The following is a 6,630-nucleotide window of genomic DNA, read 5'->3' on the forward strand; positions in this document are numbered from 1 at the left end:
CCTTGCCAGAAACTCCATGTTGTGTCTTTTCCCACCACAGATACCTCTAATTCCATTGAGCCTGCCAGGTCATTCAGCTCAAATGGACTGAGACAGATGTGCACATTTATGACCAATGTAAGGAAATGAAGTAGCTCACTTGCAAAATTCCCAGAGGGAGAATCTGATTGGCCTGTTTTGGGCCAGCTGTTCCCTCCTGGCCAATCAACTGTGACCAGGAGGCTAGGTGTGGACTGGGCATTTTACCTCTAGTATGCCTGCTTCTGTTCTTCTCTCCATTCCCTTCCCCTATGTTTATTGACATAACTGCGTCATGCAGCCAGCAGGTGTGTGGGGACATGTAGAGGAAAGGGCCTTGAAGGCAGACAATCTGGATTTGAAATGACTGTGATGTTCAGTGGGTCCCTTATCTCCGAGGCTGGCTCCTCACTTTAGTTAAGAGCTGTGAAGAGTAAGTGCCTTATGGAGGAAGAGTACCAAGTACATACTTGGCACGAAGTAGGTCTTCAACGCCCTTTGATCATGAAGTGCGAGCTCAGGTTTCTCGTTCAAGATCGTGCCCCTGGGACACTCTGGTGTGGGGGCCTAGGAGTAGCCACAGCTCAGGCTATGCTGCTACAGAAGCCATCAACAAAGGCCTCCTCCTTGCCCTCCCCGCTGGGCTGACAGGACCAGGCACGGCCCATGGAGCGCTGTCTTCATTATGGGGGCTCCTCACATCTTCCTTGTGACCTTGGAGTTCAGCCCCCCAGGGCACTTCCTCGCAGGCCTAGCCTTCCCACTCAGACCCATCTCCCCTCGCCACAGGCCTCTCCACACACCCACTTGGATGTGCACTAATGCCATTATCTTCCCGAAATTAAAATCAAGCCTCAACTTATAATGTTTCACGGAGAGGGAATTGGGGTTATATATTCCTGCGTTGAGCCGTATTCTATTTCAGTCATAGCATTTAATTATGATTGGTATGTTAGTGCCCACCGGAGCATAACAAATTGTCATTATGTTATTCTGCTGAGTCTAATTTAATTGGCAAGTTGTCACAAAAGCAATTATCCGTCATTTATTTTGTTGCCATAACCACATCTAGAAGAGCACCTGCTGTCTGCGAGGAGCAATGTGCCACAGTCTCTCGGCCCTGGCTCCGAGCCACTTAGCTGACACAAAGACATTGCTTCCCCTTCTGATTTAAAAATATGTTCCTCATTTCCAGCTGCGGTCTCAGGAAGCCTCCTGGGGGAGCCTCAAAGTGCCAAAGAAAATCCACGGGCTGGGGAGTCGCCTGGGACCCCACCGGGAGACGGGTGGTCAGCTCTGCTGTCAGGGTGTGGGTGGGAGGCAGCGGGAAGCAGGCCCCGTGGAGGGTCCGGGCCCTGCCTGGGTCAGGCTCTGCTCTCTCAGCTGTTTCAGCTGCCACCTCAGTGATGGATTCATAAATATTTGTTGCTCTTTTCTCCTGAGGCACACGGCGCACTTGCTCCCTGGGAAGCAGGATTGTTTGGCCATTTCATAGAAAGGGAACCCGAGGACCTGGGGACTGAGGCCCACAGTCACCAGGGAAGTCTGGGAAGAAGCCAGGACCACAGTGAAGATCTCCAAAGCTTTCCCCATCGGAACAAGCATGTGCAAACAGAACCGAGGTCCCAGACTGTGCCCTGGTGCAGGAGGACATTGCTTAGGGCCCTATTTCACCTGGACACACCTGTGATCGGGGTTGGGGGAGGAAAAAGGGCAGAGGGCAGGGGGGCGAAGAGAGAACAGGGAGGGAAGAGCCACCAGACTGCCTGCCCACATTAGAAAGCCTGAGACAGGAACGGCCCACTTTGCCAGGAGCCTCTGATTCCAAAGTCTTTGGGAGGCTCTGTGAGCCCCCTCCTACCTAGCCACCTCCCACCTCCCTATGTGTGAATATCCCCCACACTCAGGATCAATAAGACTTTTGTGAGTGAGGAAGCAGAGGCAGGCAAAGGGATTTTTTTCCCTTCCCTGAGAGGGGGAGACAGTCATTCCTCAGGGAAGATGTAGCCTGTAGGTCTGTCTCTGTCCTGCGGGCTGGAAGCAGGTGCAAAAATGACTAATCCGTTCTGGCTTCCACGATGCTCTTAGTGGCAGAGTCAACAAAAGACTCGTTAAGAACAAAAACAAAACCCCAAACAACAACACTAGACCGAAAAGGGAAGAAAGAACCAGGCCTTTTCCCTCTGGGTCAGTCAGCTCTAATTCCCAGGCTACCTATTTGGGGACATTGGAAAATTACCAGCTTCCTGAACACAGGCAGATCATTTCTTGTGACTCTTTTTTTCTTTTTTAGAAATCTCTCATTGTAATTGCTGACTAAAAATAAACTAGGGATGTGTCAGGTTCCTTCCTCCGGGACCAGCATTATCCCTAAGGAATGTTCCTCATGACTGGGAGAAGTCGTTCTTGCCACCACAAAGGCCACCATAGCAAAACGGTCGAGACCCCTGCTCCTGTGGGAGGCCCCGTTGAATCTCAGGGGCCAGAACTTATGTAGTTGATAGCAGAGCAGGGTAGAGGTTAATGTGCAGGGAGGGGGCTGTGCATGAAGCCTGCTGGGCTAGGTTGCGGGAGAGGGTAGTGCTTGATTCCATGTGAGCGTGTAAATTAGCTTGAACTCTCTGGAAAGTAAGTTGGCAAAATGGGGCAAGAGCCATGAAAAATGTCCATCGCCTCTGACCCAGGAATTTCGCTGAGGATAAGCAAATTGCTTCAAGAACAGAAGAAAGATGTTTGCTTTGGTGTTATTTATCACAGCAAAAGGCAAAATCTGTGCTGAGAGCAAAGTGACTTGGAGCGCGTGGCTCTAAGCCCAGGGATGCTGATAGAGTTTGCTTTGTGTTTTCTGGGAGGGATGCTGGGTCACGAGGAATTCTTTATGCGGTTTCACGAAGTAAGCATTTATTGAACACCATAATAGATGGAGCTAGCTTATGTGTGTATATAAATGCAGACGAGACGGTCCCTCCTGTGCTAGTTCCTTATTTCTGCGGTAACAAATTTATCTCCAATTTAGTGGCTTAAACATACATATTTATCATATAGTTCTGAGGTCAGAAGTCTGGAATGGGTCTGACTGGGCTAAAATCAATATATCAGCAGGGCTGTGTTCCTTTCTGGAAGCTCTAGGGGCGAAACTGTTTCCTTGCCTTTTCCAGCATCTAGAGCCTGCCCGCATTCCTTGGCTTGTTGCCTCCCTCCTCCATCTTTAAAGCCAAATCCCCCTCACAGTGCATCTCTCTGACCTTCTTCGGTAGTCACAGCTCTCTCTGCCTCTCCTCTCCTGCCTCCCTGTTCCACTGTTAGGGACCCATGTGATGGCATTGGGCTCACCCGGATTATGGAGGATAATCTTCCTATTTTAAGGTTGGTCAGCAACCTTAATTCCCCTTTGCCTTTTAATGCAACATACAAGTTCGGGGGATCAGGACATGGACATCTTTTGGTGATGGCAGGGCATTATTCTGCAAACCACACTCCAGACCAGGAGCTTACTATTTAGTGGGACAGACATGTGAACACATCTTTGGAGTGTATGGCAGGGTGTCATGACCAGCCAGCAAGATCTGGGGAGGCAGCATGCATATTCATAACAATCCAGAAATTCCTCGCTAGGAAGCTAGATGTTGTTTCACTCCGTTTTCCTCCTCCTTCCAACGCCAACTCTCTGCTGTGGTCAGTTTAGCCTCCTGCTGTTCCATAATCACCATACGCTCTTTTCCAGTCCCACACCTTTGCCCATGCCCACCCCTACCTGGCTGCCCTAGTTTCTTCTTACTCCCTACCCAAACCCCAGCCACCCATCAAAATCCAGATCAAGTCCCATGTTCCCCATGATTCTTCCCTGATCTCCTCCCCTGGGACTTCTGTCACACTTACATTCTCAATTACACAATGGTCTACTACAGTGTGCTAAGTAGTTGCTCTCGCGTGCTATTGTTTTAACTTTAGTGTGTTCTTATGTCTGGTTTTTAATCACTCTGACATCAGGAATCATGTGCTATAAATCTTCTATCACCCCCAGAGCGTCTGGCATGGTGGTGACAAAGAAAAGTTTGCTAAATTGGTCCAGCCATTCTTTGAATAAATGGAGCACTCTCATCCTAGGGAATGGACATGTGCTCTGAAGTGAGTCCTGTTAAAAAGAAACCCTCATCCAGAAGAGGAGTCTGACAGGCAAACCGTGGGTTATGATATGACAAGACAAGGGCTAGAACAGAATCATACATAGGAAGGCTTCTAGGTCAGCCTGTGGGTGGATCAAGGAAGGCTTTCAGAGGAGGTGATGTTTGAGCTGAGTTTTGAAGAATGAGTAGGAGTGAGCTAGATAAAGGGATGTGGAGAAGGGTTCTTTTCCAAGAGGAGGCAGAACATGTAAAGCAGAAAAAATAAATTGAATTCTGGAAAAGCTACTACCTCTTTGTCTATCAGACGAGACAGAGAGAGATGCTAAATGCTGTCCAACTTCATTTTCCTGGCTTCCCAGCACCAACAGGACAGAATCTCTTTTCTGTTCGACAGTCACTGGGTGCTTTTTCTTAGTCCCACACCTTTGCCCATGAACTTGGAAAAAAACAGTGAAAGCTGTAATTCACAAGTGAAACTGATAGGGAAAGGATAAAAATGACCAAGTTCCACTAAGTCAAAAGACTAATGATACTACCTGTGAAATATAATAATTAATATCCTTAATGTATAACCTGATAAGAAAAAGACAAAACTTAAAAAAATGTACAAAGGATATGAACAAGCATTTTACAGATGAGAGAATACAAATAGCCAATAAGCATATGAAAAGACACTCAACTCTACCTGCAGTCAGGGAAATAAGAAATCAAACAATAATTAATACCATTTTCACTCATCAGATTGGCAAAAATTAAAGATGGATAAGTGTGTTGTCAAGTGGGTGGGTAAACAGGGCCTGTCACACATTGCTAATAGGTTTTGTGAATTGTTAAACCCTTTTGGGGAAGTAATTTCAAGGTGGCTGTTAGAAGTAAAAATGAACACATCTTTTGATTCCAATTTTGAGAATGTATCCTATAGAAATAATAACATCAGTATAACACATATAATATATATACCCAATTATATATATAATATTATATATATAATAATATATACATTCTTATAAGATTGGCCCTATTTATATTAGCAAAAGCTGGATCCAATCAGAATTGTCCATCAATAGGGGAATGCTGAATAAATTATACAATTGGAGAATATTGTAGAACAATAGTATATAGAATATTATGGAGGTATTAAAGAATTTGATCCATGTATCTTGACTGGGAGGAATCCCCATGATACCATAATATAATGTTAAGTAGCAAGAGTGATGTTAAAGCCTGTGACAGGGAGGGGGAAACCTAAAGGGGAATAGTTTATATATTTAAATGGTCAGAAAAGAAGGTATAGAAGGCGATCTGTACTTTAGGATGTTAACATTGATTACCTCAACTGACTGGAATTGAAGGAAAGACAGTTACTTAAAAATTCTGCATTGTTTGACTTGTTACAATGAGCACAAATAATTTTTGTCATTGCAAATATTAATAATATATTTTTAAAAAGTACTGAAGAAAGAGTTCAGCGGGTCTCAGTGTTAAGGGGTTGAGGAATAATCCCTGTGGGCAGGTTTCTGAGCTCAGGCCTACACGTTCCTCCTGGCCTCTCTTCTATTCAAATGAGCTAATTAAACAAACGTGAGATAGTTTTCATTTCCTTGGTTAAGTGCATTTAGATCCTGGGATAAAACAGTACCATTTACATATGTGGTGACCCTCTCTTTATATCAGTGAACTCCCATAATAAATTAATTAGAGCCATTCAATCCCAACCTGCTTCCCTCGGGACAGCCTTTCTTTGGGTGCACGCAGCTGTCTGAACCAGACTCCGGGCGAGGTGTATTGTTAAGGCTTCTACTTGAGAGCAGCTGGGTGAGCCCAGTGTCAGCTCCCCTGCATGGGAAGTTGTTTGAGCACTTTCTGCACGTCTCCAGCACATCTCCAAGGCTCAACTAGTTAAATATCTGCCCGATTGACCAAGGGGAATGCCATTTGCATCTCAGCCCCCTGCTTCTTAGCCACACTGGCAGAAACCCTTTCTTCTGAGCCTGAGTTACTTCAGAGGTCACCCTCCCACCGTCACCATGGCAACTCCCTTCAGGGTATGACATGGGGCTCAGGAAAAGAGAAACTTACCAGGGTGCCCCAGGAGAAAGCCACTTGCACAGAGAGAGATTTCAAAGTCTGGGACTATTGGGCTGCTAATATGGGGCACTTTATATAGGATACATTATTTCTGGAAAAGTTGTTCCAGGTCATTTTATTTTTTGGGTAAAATTTTGTAATTTTATTTTAAACACACAGCACGTGGAGTTCCCGATATTGAGAACCCTGTTGTGAATGCTTTTGTGAGGTGAATAAAAACCCCTATTATTCTTTTAGTGCAAGCATAGGTGTTCGGATGGCCAGTTGTTCGAAGTTGGGCACATGAGTGTTTTGGGGTTTAGCTGTGTGGGTGAGAGTGGGGAGGAGTCACTTGGAGTCATGCTTTAAGTGGTACTTGGATGTTGACTTAAGGTTGAGTTCTACCAGAAGAAAAAGC

Source organism: Plecotus auritus (genome assembly GCF_963455305.1).
Source record: "Plecotus auritus genome assembly, chromosome: 7".
NCBI classification, from domain to species: Eukaryota; Metazoa; Chordata; class Mammalia; order Chiroptera; family Vespertilionidae; genus Plecotus; species Plecotus auritus.